The 12417-nt window shown below is 43.3% G+C and overlaps 1 long non-coding RNA gene across 1 annotated transcript in view; it reads left to right on the forward strand.

Moving 5' to 3' along the window:
- Window positions 1-12417, forward strand: part of LOC310660146 — a 25306-nt gene continuing 12889 nt past the window's right edge. The window contains exons 1-2 of the long non-coding RNA XR_014503240.1: window positions 1-513; window positions 10268-10419. This is a non-coding gene — a long non-coding RNA (uncharacterized lncRNA). The remainder of the gene's footprint in view (window positions 514-10267; window positions 10420-12417) is intronic.

Raw genomic sequence — 12417 nt, forward strand, 5'->3', positions numbered from 1 at the left:
AACTATACGACTTGAGAAAAGACAATGCACATTTTTTGTTAACCATGAAAATATTTAATAAAAAATAAAAAAGCATTCAAAAACAAGATGTACTCTGTATTTTGTTGTGATTTTCATTTAAAATGAGTTTACTGAATGATGTCACTTGACTTGCCGATAACATGTAAACGGCCTCCATTTCAGCTGGATTATGAACCAAAATATTGGGGAGGGGGGAGGATGATTGTCTCAAATAAAGAAGTGTTGTGAGATGGACAAGGTTGAGCAACCAGTCTTACTAAATTCTGGCGTTGTTATTAATACCTCATAAACTAATGTTATATTTCTAAGCCAGATTTATATTGGAATTCCAGGTCTTAGTGGGCAAGAGTCAAGGTGATAAGCTGTTATAGTGCCATATGGTATTTACTTTTGGGCAGGGCTTTTTTTCAGCCGGAACTTGCCGGAACTCAGTTCTGGCAACGCTCAGGTGGGCACCATTGCCATTCTGAGAGAACAAGGGAAGTGTTCATGGTGAGTTCTTTTTCTAGAAAAATAGCACTGCTGGGGGGGGGGGGAATGCAAACTTCTAGGTTGACTTTAAAGCACAGAATCAGCAGCATGATGTGGATACACTGGAAGTCAGGCCTAGGGAACCTTATTTTCCCCTTTTTTGAAGGCCGAATTCCTTCAGAACTAGAGACAAAGGTAGCCACGGCCCACTTTTCTCAATCTTTACCCCTTGTTTCCACATTCCACTGTTGGAGGCAGAATGCTTCTGAATGCCAGTTGCAGGAAACTGCAAATTGTGAGAGCGCTGTTGCACTCAGTTCCTGCTTGTTGTGGGCTTCCCTTGGCATCTGGCTAGCCATTGTGAGAACATGATGCTAGGCTAGAAGGGCCTTAGGCCTGATCCAGCAAGGTTCGGCTTACTCCCCCCCCCCCATGGTCACATCCACACCATACATTTAAAGCACGTGAGAATCCTGAGAACTGTTGTTCACCCCTCACAGAACTATACAGTGGTGCCTCGCAAGACGAAAAGAATCCGTTCCGCGAGTCTCTTCGTTTTGCGGTTTTTTTCGTCTTGCGAAGCAAGCCCATTAGCGGCTTAGCGGATTAGCGCCATTAGTGCTATTAGCGGCTATTAAAGGTTTAAGGGATTAGCGGATTAGCTGCTAAAAGGCTATTAGCAGCTTAGTGGATCAGCTGATAAGCGGCTTAGCGATCAGCTGTTAAGGGGCTTAGGGGCTTGGGAAAAGGGGGGGGAGGGGACAAAACCCCGCAGGAACTCGCAAGACATTTTCGTCTTGCGAAGCAAGCCCATAGCAAATTCGTTTTGCGAAGCACCTCCAAAACGGAAAACCCTTTCGTCTAGCGGGTTTTCCGTCTTGCGAGGCATTCGTCTTGCGGGGCACCACTGTAATTCCCAAAACCCTTAACAAACTACAGTTGCCAGGATTTAGGGGAGGGAGTTGTATGCTTTAAATATATGGTGTGGCCCATCTCCTCCTCACTTTCAGCCCCTCGCTTTTCTCCATTTCTACCACTCCTTTATCCCCACTCCTATTTTTCCCTCTTTGTCATCAGCATGAAATTACGCTAAGGGCCACATGCGACTCTTCACTGTAAGCTGCCAACTCCTGCTCAAAAGTAAAAGGGCTATAATTAAGAGACTGTTTCGGCATGTCCAGTGACTATTATTATTGTTAAATTTTATATACCGCCCTGTACCCGCAGATCTCAGGGCGGTTCACAACACAAAATTACAATATAAAAAACACAAAATACATAATAAAAATGAAAACAAAGACAACCCAATAATCCCCACTTCCACAACACATTTAAAAGGGGTATAAGATGTTAATCAGCCAAAGGCCCAGTTAAAGAGGAACATTTTTGCTTGGTGCCTAAAGGTTTATAATGAAGGCGCCAACCAAACCTTACTGGAGGCAGCATTCCACAAACGGGGCCACTTCAGAAAAGGCCTTTTCTAGTGTTGCCACCCTCCAGACCTCTCCTAGAGGAGGCAGATGAAGGAGGTCACAAACTGTGCAGCTTTTACTTTTCATCTTAGAATTGCATATCTTCATGCCGTATTGCAATCAGCTTTTGAAAGTTTCAAAAGGCGTTTCCCTTGTGGAACATGGGACCAGGTTTCGAGATATATCAATCCGAAGCTCCAGAAGGTACATAAAGCTTCCTAGCCACCATGTTTTCAGGACTGTGGTGAAAGACTGCATTTAGAACATCCCCGTGTCCCTTGCAGCATCACTGACTGAAACCTTCCCCAAATCAACTTTGTTTGGCTCTTTCCCTGGTTGCAGTGCAGAGCTGCAAATTATATTTCACAGCTGAAGGAGTGATTGAGTTTGTTGACATTCTGCCAAAACAGATTGGGAGAAGAAGGCTTCAACATTTCTTTGATCGTAGAAGACAAGCGGCTCTCATTATACGAAAGTGTGCTTGACAGGATGGAAGAAATACAGGAACTTAAATGCTAAACTCCCCCCATAAAATATAAATGGCTTATGAATATTTAAGCAGTGCAAAAATAGCACTGGGCTATCTGAAGGAGAAAGTAACATAAGAAATATTTTTTTTAAATGTCATCTAATATCACTCACTGAGTTGACTTTGTTTTTATTTTTATTGCATATTTTTATATATATTATAATTTCATGTTATGAATCACCCTGAGATCTATGGGTATAAACCGATATACAAATTTAATAAATAAGAATAATAGTTAATAAAGATCACCTTGAGAAGTCTCCATAGATGCAAGACATAGTAAAATAATGGCATGGTCTTAAAACATTGCCTGAGTCTGATTCTCCTCTTACAGGGTGAAGTGAAATTACTTTCAATCAGTTTGCTTATTCCCAGTTTATACTAGAGTAAATCAGTTGAATGAGACATTTACATTTTAATGATGTAAGGACACTATTTTCCTAAGAAAAAGACAAACACAGCATTTTTTTTAAAAAAAATCCTATTTGTGTGCGTGTACACACAAATAGAACAATTTCCTTTGCAAATTAAAACTTTGGATAAACATTGGATGTGCCTGCTTAGTTTGACCATGATGCTCTTGATATATTGCTTTTGGAATGAAATTTTGCTTAGGGCTAAAGGCATGTTATGCAGATGAAAGGCAATTGTTTAGCCAGCCTTCCTGCTGGCTGCTGGGAGAAAGGATAAGCAGGAGCAAAAATCTTAAATAAAAACAAGAGTCCATTAAGATATGAATATCTTGAGCAAAAGGTTTATGCCTGGGGAATCTTTAATGTTGGCACCCGCATTTTCTGTTACTTTTTTTCCAGTTAACTCTGGGTAAAATGTCCCTTTCTCCACTGCCATGAGGTTTCACTACTACTTCAGAAAAACAAAAGGGAGATTCCACAGTACATAATATGGCAATACCTTTATTGGGCCATTTGAAATGTCACAAAATAGTGTGCATGCTGTAAAGTACACTACCTTGTGACATGTTTGGTTGGCCTAATACTGTCAGGAGTCTGAGCCAGAAGTAGGTTAGTAATAAAGCACCCAGTTTCACTAAAGTTAACACTTTATTCAAAGAAAGCAATACAGTGCAGACCTAGTGATCATAGCAACTTTTCCCAGTAGGTCTTGCCCGCTCTCAAAGACTCAACCCCTGGGTCCTTCCCCAGCAACTTGAGGCTCGTTCGTCTTGTCTCTCTTTGCTCCGCCCTCCTCACTCGTCTTCATATTCTAGGAGACCAGGGGGAAGGGAGCTAGTGACAGCAGGAGGGGTACTTCAGCAGCCTCTCCATACTCCTCTCCAGCCTCCACTTAGATCTTAGATCTCGACTGCCTTGAATTTGGTCTGGCAATGAATTGAGAGCTAGTGAAGATCTTGGAGCAAAGGCATAATCTGCTGAGATTCTTACTCCTTTCAGCAATTGTGCTGCAGCAGTCTGCACTAAGACTGCATACACAATCCCGCTTGCTCCAGCACTGATGTTTGAAGCCAAGTGCACGCAACGTTAGCCACAATCCATAGGCATGCTGTAGTATTTCTTGAGAAATACCCCTGTTTGGTGCACTTTCCCTTGAACTAGTTTCCATCCGATTGGGAAACTGAGGTGTGTACACTTCAGGAAGCCACTGCACACGTGCAGATGACAGTGTATGCGCAAATGTGACTTGCAGGGGGGCAGGGGCAGCACCATGCCTTAGGCGGGGTGAAGCTATTTGCATCAGGCAGCAGATCTGACCCCCTCCTCAATCCTGCCATTGCACAGCACCATTTCACCAATACAGTCCTATTGCTCTCACTGTTGACACTGCACCCTCACAGCTGCTGCTGTGTTGCAGCAGCAGCACGGGTGCAGTCACAGGTGGAGGTACAGTTGCAGTGATGGGGCTGGCAGCAGCACAGGTGCGACAGGTACAGAGTGGGGACCCAGATCTGCTGGGTGGGGGGGAGGCTTTTTGCCTACAAAGGCAAAATGTCTCAGGCGGGCCCTGAGCGGGGGAGAACGGCATTGGTGTGTTTCAAGTCCCTAATGCGTACCTAGCACAGTTGCAGTTTCTGGATCAAGCACGAGGAAAGCTTCAGATGGAGTGTATTGCATTCTTGACAAAGCATAGCCAACCACCCTAGAACGAAACGTTATGAGTGCACTTCCATAGCACACTCAACACTTGAATTTTACACCTCTGTATGTACTATGCACACCTGGAAAGAAGGATGCTCCTGCTACAGAAGGCCAACCTTCAAGTAGGTTGCAGTCTCCACATTGTAATCAGGCAGCTGTTTGCCAACTTATAAGATTAGAGTGCGCCAACTGCAAAACATCACGGGATGCAGCACTGAGGCATGTTTGGACAAAGAAGGAAAGGGATATAGTACTCAACAAAGGTGACAGATTGAAAGTCACTGGAAACTTCCTGGCACCCAGGAAAGAAATGGTTGAAGATGAGGCAGAATGATTTTGGCCACACAATTTTCATTTACTGTTTTTGAACCTCTTTCAGGGCCTGCCCACCCATGAGCCAAGATGAGGTGACTGCCTCAGGTGGCAGGGTCCATGGGGGCAGCAGATCCCAAAGTTAATCTTCCTTTCCCTCCTTGTTCCTGAAGAAGATTGTCCCTCACGCCTTCTTTTGTGACAGGGACAGGGGTGCTATTTTTGTGGTTCACCTCAGGTGACAAAATGTATTGGGTTGGGCCTGACCTTTATCTCACATCAAGTTTGCAATAAAAACATTTTAAGGCTACAATCCAATATTTAACTGGGAGTATGCTCTACTGAACTGAGCAGGGCTTACTTCTAAGCAGACATATCTAGAATCATGCAGCTAATGTACAAAAATGCAAAATCTGAAATTTTCCATAATGCAGATGCTGAATTTCCAGCTTCTTATGACTTGTAAGGAGAAAGCATATTGCTGGATTATGAACTCAATTATAAACATGTTCTTGGGTTATTTTAACAACCACAAGGCAAATGGTAATTCCAAGATATTCATTTGCTTGCGGGGCAGAGGAACTCATGGAATTTACATGGCAACCCGATGTTTGGTCAGTCCCTTCCTATTTTAACTAACTTCTTTTATTTAATTCTTAAATGAAAGCAAGATTTGAAAGTGGATCTCCCACAGGTTCCACCAAAGCCAAAGTTTTGGCTCAAACTGGTTGCTCATGTAAATAAAGGGCCTTCACAGCACCTCACTGCTTTTAATTAAGGCCCAATTTAAAAGAGGGTATTTAACCACCCTTCGCCATCAAACTTAAATCTGGTTCCAGTAATTAAAAGGATTTTCTTAATCTAGTTCTCAGTGTTAGGAGGCTCATTTCAGTTAGTTAATTAAAGACTGTTTCTTAAGCTATTCAGTCAAAGGAAAACAAAGGGAAAGAGATTAAAAAGTGTCATGGGTGGAGGGGGGAAGAATTGCATAAACATGGCTGAAATTATCGGTCGGCCTCTTTAATTAAAAGCAACGGGTCTAATTTATTACAAATGGCAGACACATTCATGTTTTAAGCTGCTTTTAAACAACTTTCGTATACTTACAAATAAACTGCAGACTCCCCGGCTGTTGCAAAGATATAACATTTGTATAAATGAACTAGATGTCGTAACATGAAAGGGTTCAAAACTGGTGCATGGGGTTTCCTTGTTTTTATATGTTTTGATGTGGTGGTTGTGTACATGAATTGGACTTTGTAGAAATTAGCTTTTCCTCCCACCACCCCAGCCAAAAAGGATTACAGAGCTTTAGATTTAGGACATTTTGAATAATGCTTGCTCTCTAAATGGATGTCACTAAAATGGGCAGGGGTTGAGCAATTGGAGGCATCCCTTCCAATAATAGTCTTTGCTTGAAAGGGGGGGGGGGTTCCAGCATCAGACTTGACAGCACAAATTGTAAGCAATTGCCTGTCTGCTAACCAGCTCATATTGATGCCTCTCTGCCTCAGCAGAAAGAAGAAGAAGAAGAAGAAGAAGAAGAAGAAGAAGAAGAAGAAGAGGAGGAGGAGGAGGAGGAGTAGTTTGGATTTGATATCCCGCCTTTCACTCCCCTTCAGGAGTCTCAAAGCGGCTAACATTCTCCTTTCCCTTCCTCCCCCACAACAAACACTCTGTGAGGTAAGTGGGGCTGTGAGACTTCAAAGAAGTGCTACTGGCCCAAGGTCACCCAGCAGCTGCATGTGGAGGAGCAGAGACGCAAACCCGGTTCACCAGATTACGAGACTACCGCTCTTAACCACTACACCACACTGGAGGAACATCTTATTCACCAAACAGCATCCTGTTGACAAGAGACCCTGTAGGAAGGAAAGTCAAGGAGCATTACCTCCCTATGCTGCTCAACTTCTGCCCACTTCAAAGGTAGACGTGCTTCTGCCTGCCCTCATGGGCTGAACTGTGCCTCCATAAAGACTTAGGTTACATCCATGCTGTATATTGAAACCATTAGCAATCATGGAGAATCTTGGAAACTGTAGTTTGTTCAGGATGCCGGTCAGCAACAAACTACAGTTTCCAGGATTCTCAATGACTGCTAAAGAGGCATAACAGTGCTTTAAATGTATGGCATTGAAGCAGAGGAGGAATCGTTGAACCTTAGGAATGTCAGCAATAGATGGGGTAGCTGAAAAGATTAAATACACCATTCCTGGTCAGCACAGCAGTGGGAATCCTTGAGCTGATCTGTTTGGGTGGAAGTGAGGTATTTTGTAACATAGGAAGCTACACCAAGTCAGAGCACTGGCTCCCATCAAGCTCCATACAGACTTGCTAGAGGTGAAGGATCAGGGAGGAAACTCAGATTTCATAGTGCAATCCCTGGATTGACAGATCATGGTTGGGAATGGGTTGTTTAAAAACAGGCAATTCAGCCACCCACTACCTGAAGAAGTTAGTACATGGGACTTATGGCCATCTGCCCTTAGGAGCAATGGGAATTGATTATGGTCCATCATTCTTAAATAAATAATAATAATAAAATTGCCCAGCACAGAAACATGATAGGATGGATTTATTCCCATCATCATGCAGATCTGGGATGAACCAGACGTCAATGGGTCCCTTCATTCCTACATCTTTACCTGGAGGTGTCAGGAATTGAACCTGGAACCTTCTGCACACTAAGCATATGTTCTACCACAGCTCTTCTCTGTTTTGTTTTTGCATTGTTGCACATAAAAAATGCCTCTTTTTTGCATTGGTCCTACTGGCCCCTGTAGGAGACTTTGTAGGAATGTTCAGGGTGGCAGGAGAGGATATATTGTTTATTAATATCCTTCCTAACTTGCGCTAACAAGTTCCTTTACTTAGCAGAGTTTACATTCCCCTTCTCACGCACAGCAGAAATCTGGTTGCAGGTTTGTTAGAACCTCTTACTATTATGCAATTCAATCTCCCTCAGATTGAATTGTATGTTCCTGGTAAGATCCCCCTTTGAATCCCTCCTAAAAGAATAAAGACACCACAGTCTTATTCATAAGCAAAAAAAGAAAGTTTATTCACAATAAGGCAGAGCAATGTGTGATCCCTGAAGGCAGGCTTTAGGCTTAAAGTTACAAACGTATACTAACAGGTTTACCCCATAAGGGAGATGATCTGGGGGGCTGCTTGGCTGGCAGCCAGCAGTTCATTCCAGGAAGTTCACAGGACAAAAAGAAAATGGAAAAAGAGAGAGTGCCAGCATGCCTTGGCCTTTTACCGGGTCTGGAAAGGTCACGCCCACCCGCTAGTCACATGCAAGGAAGGATGTTCCAGCCAGGAAGTTTTGACTGGCTGGACCAAACATTCCCTTGCATGTCCACTCTAGCAAAACAAGGAATGCTCCCAGTGGATTACATCCCAGAGGCTTAAGTAATAAAGCCACAGTGACACAGTTTGGTTGTCCTATTATCAAGGTTTTCACAGTACTATAACTGATGTGCAATAATATTGCTATCATTTGCACCAAAGAGAAAAGGCCATCAAGCATCAGTCTTCTTCCATCACACCATTATTTATTACTTCGTAAGACCTGAGTCAATTCTTTGGCCTTCTGAAATGGTAAAGTACCAGCAGTGGTCAATTGTAGGCAACTGCAGATTGCACATGGATAGCCACAGATTACTAGCATTGCTTTTCTTAGCTTCCTGTTTAGCTTCACTCTGAATGCTGAAATTATTCAAACAGCAATGCCAAATGCACAGTAATTGGCGTGTCATGTAATTACATCAGTCACTACCAGTAATCTAACAGCTGTGATGTTACATGATTTCTTGTGCTTTTCAAGAACAACCTGAAGAATTGCATTCTAGCAAAAACCAAAGAGATTCTGTGGTGAGTACTTAAGATGCTATCTTTAGGTAGAAATGTTTGGTGTTGAGTCTAACAAGGAACAGATTTTATATCTACACTCATATTCATTATAAAACTTTGATGGCCTTTTATATATTGTAAGTAATAACAACAGTAAACAATGGGCACAGACATTTGTTTAAAAAATCATGTTACAATATAACAAAACAACAATATACATTTTGGGCAAGGAAGGTTTAGGGCAGGGGTATGCAATCTAAGGCACGTGGGCCAGCTGCGGCCCAGTCGCCTTCTCAATCTGGCCCATGGACAGCCCAGTAATCAGTGTGTTTTTACATGAGTAGAATGTGTCCTTTTATTTAAAATGCATCTCTGGGTTTTTTGTAGGGCATAGGAATTCGTTCATTTCCCCCAAAAAAATATAGTCCGGCCCCCTACATGGTCTGAGGGATGGTGGACCTGCCCACAGCTGGAAAAGGTTGCTGACCCCTGGTTTAGGGCAACAGTGGGATGGGGATGATGTCACCTCATTAATGGGGAGACAAGCTGGTGCAAACCCCCTTTTTGCTCTAGTGTGGAGAAGCCCTTCCATGCTGCTTGGGTCACACTGAAGCTACACAGCCCAGCTAGAGATCTGTTCAAACTTGGGTCCCCAGCTGTTGGACTACTGCAACTCCCATCATCCCTGATTACTGGTCCTGCTAGCTAAGGATGATGGGTGTTGTGGTCCAACAACAGCTGGGGAGCCAATTTTGAGAAACATTGGTTCAAAGCATGGAAGCTCAGGTGTGCTTACAGAGTTCCTCTGACCACAACAGATTGTCTAATAAATCCTGGGAGCCTGTCTGTAGTTTGCACATGGAGATGGGGTCACTTATATGTGCAATGGAATGCATACAGAAGTTTGGAGTAGATTATGATGATTCCCCCATTTATTTATTTTCACTGGTCCCCCATCTTTCCTCCAAGGAGCTCAAGGTTGTGTACACCCTTCTCCCCGCCCCCATTTCATCCTCACAACAACCCTGTGATGTAGACTGGCCCAAGGTTACCCAAGGAGATTCTTAGCTGAGTGAGAATTGAACCCTGGCCCCCCAGGTCTTAGTCCAACCCTCTAACCACTATACGACACTGATAATTTATTCATTCCCATTTGCCATGTAGCCAATACTGGCAGGGGCAAGGAAGCTTACTATGCGGAAGTATTCACAGTACCGTGAATGTTCCAACTTGTTATGGCATGAAGGAGAGGAGTTCATCTCTAGACTTGCTATTTTCAGCATCTCCCAGGGTGAGCTTAAAATATAGATCAGCTTTTAATCTTAGGTGAACTGTGTCACATCTATGCATTTCTGTGGACACTGAGGTGCTTTTATGGAGGCAAGGTTCTGTTCCCTACCTTGGAATAGTAGCGGTGCAAAGAGCAGAACCAAACCAGCCTCAATTTTTTTAAAAAATAGTTAATTCAAGTTGGATTGTTCCTGTGTTTTCAGAACAATACTGCATCCTGGCTTCTCCTAAAATGATATCAGCACAGACCAAACAGAAGCATTACATCATCAGAACGATCTCTCATTGGATGGTCAATGATGCAGTAACTTCTGTTCCCTAGCAACTTCCCAGGGTGTTTTAACTCCTTTTGCAGGTATGCCACACAGCACAGTAAATCACTTTGCAGGAATATTTTTCAAAACCTTTAGCTCTCAAACCCTCATGCTCTTAAATTCCTAGAGTAAGTGGCTCAGGCCTTCATAGATAAAACATCTATGCACAGCGTCACATTTTCCATATTTGGGGGGGGGGAGAAGGTGGGGTTAAGGTGACTGGGGGCTCTTGTGCACTTCCCAAAGCACCCTGTTTCCCCCAAGAAGGAATGCATCAATGTGACCGAAATATTGTGGTATCTTAAAGATGAACGCAATTATTATGACATAAACTTTTTGTGGACTACAAAATATACTCTGAACGTGTGCAGTTTCACATTTTGAATGAACTCATTTCCTGCCTTGGGCCAGTCACCAACTCTCAGCCTAATCACATGGCTGTTGTGAAGATAAAGTGGTATAAAATGGCTGTAAAAGTGTGAATACCACGGGCATCACATTTCTATTCCTTTGACCCAAGTGAAGCATCTTTATTCCATAGGGGTTTTTTTAGATGGGGGAGGGGAGATAGAGACAACTCCAATGCTTCAACCAGTCTGGCTTGATTATTTAGGTGCCTAAATTCCACTTGTGTTAATGTAAGTTTACTCCCAAGGGGCGTGTTCACAGGGGTTTGATTCCTAAGAGGAGTTGCCTGGGGCCTATAGCCAATGGGGGTAGGGAACTGTGGAAAGCAGTGTAATCTGCTCTCATTTTAAAATTTATTTATTGATATATTTTTTACTATTTCCTAATTACTTTTACAGGCAGAATAGTAAGGGGGAAAAACACAGAGTTGGCATTTTCCCTAATTGCTCAGTAAAACCTGCACCCACTTTCTAATGTTCTGTCCCAAAGTCAAAATCATTGAGATACCTAGCTGGATTATGAAATGTTATAGAATATTTTTAAATTTTATTTAGACCAGAAAGCTTGGTCAGCTCACTCTGACCAAGGTGAGCGGTCCAAAGTCTCATATGCAAAACCACAAACCACATGCTCAGGACAATGAATAAAACAGAGACCTTGCTCTGAATTGTGCACCTTTGAGGCAGAGAGTAGAATCATAGAATTGTAGAATCGGAAGGGACCATGAGGGTAATCTAGTCCAACACCCTGCAATTCAGGAATCTTTTGCCGAACATGCTTGAACCCATGACCTTGAAATTAAGAGTCTCGTGTTTTACCAACTGAGCTACCAAGGGCATGCACAAGCATTTGGAAATTCAGTGTTTCCATCTTTGCCCTTCCATTTTCTTGACCAGTGGCGTAGCATGGGGGTGCAGGGGGAGCCGGCCGCACCGGGCGCAACATCTGGGGGGGCGCGCTCACACTCGCAGCACTCTGCCCCTACCTGGCTCACTCACTCTCTCTCACTGCAGTGCTGGCTGTGCGAATCCGATCCGAGCCGCCGGGTCGCTGCCCACTGTGGAGGGGAGGGTGCCAGGCGTGCGGTGCGGTGCGGAGAGAGAGCGAGGGACTATCTGGGGGAGGGACAGTGCGGCGGGGGGGGCGCAAATTACTTGCCTTGCCCCGGGTGCTGACAACCCACGCTATGCCACTGTTCTTGACTACTAGTTCTGTAAGAAAGTATGTGAACAAATCAAATAATTTATTATCCCTTACAATGGGACAACCTCACTCCACTATTAAAACTGGAGAAAGAAGGCTCATGCAAAGAAAATAGTAACAACAACAACTTTATATACCACCCATCTGACTGGGTTGCCCCAGCCACCTAATACATTATTGGAATATATTTTGTTGATAGTCTAATGAAAAATATTTTTTAATACATTTTTATTTTAGTCCTCTGTCAAAAACATTTGTGCAAAGATAAGCTCAGTGGAAGAGCGTGTGTTTCATATGCAGAAGGTCCCAAGGTCAATCCTGGCATCTCCAGGTCAGATTGGGAAAATCTCCTGCTCTGAAACCCTAAAGAGCCACTGCAAATCAATGTAGACAACACTGAGCCAGACAGACTAGTAGTCTGACCTACT

The sequence above is a fragment of the Podarcis tiliguerta genome (assembly GCF_965153285.1).
Source record: "Podarcis tiliguerta genome assembly, chromosome: 11".
NCBI lineage: Eukaryota > Metazoa > Chordata > Lepidosauria > Squamata > Lacertidae > Podarcis > Podarcis tiliguerta.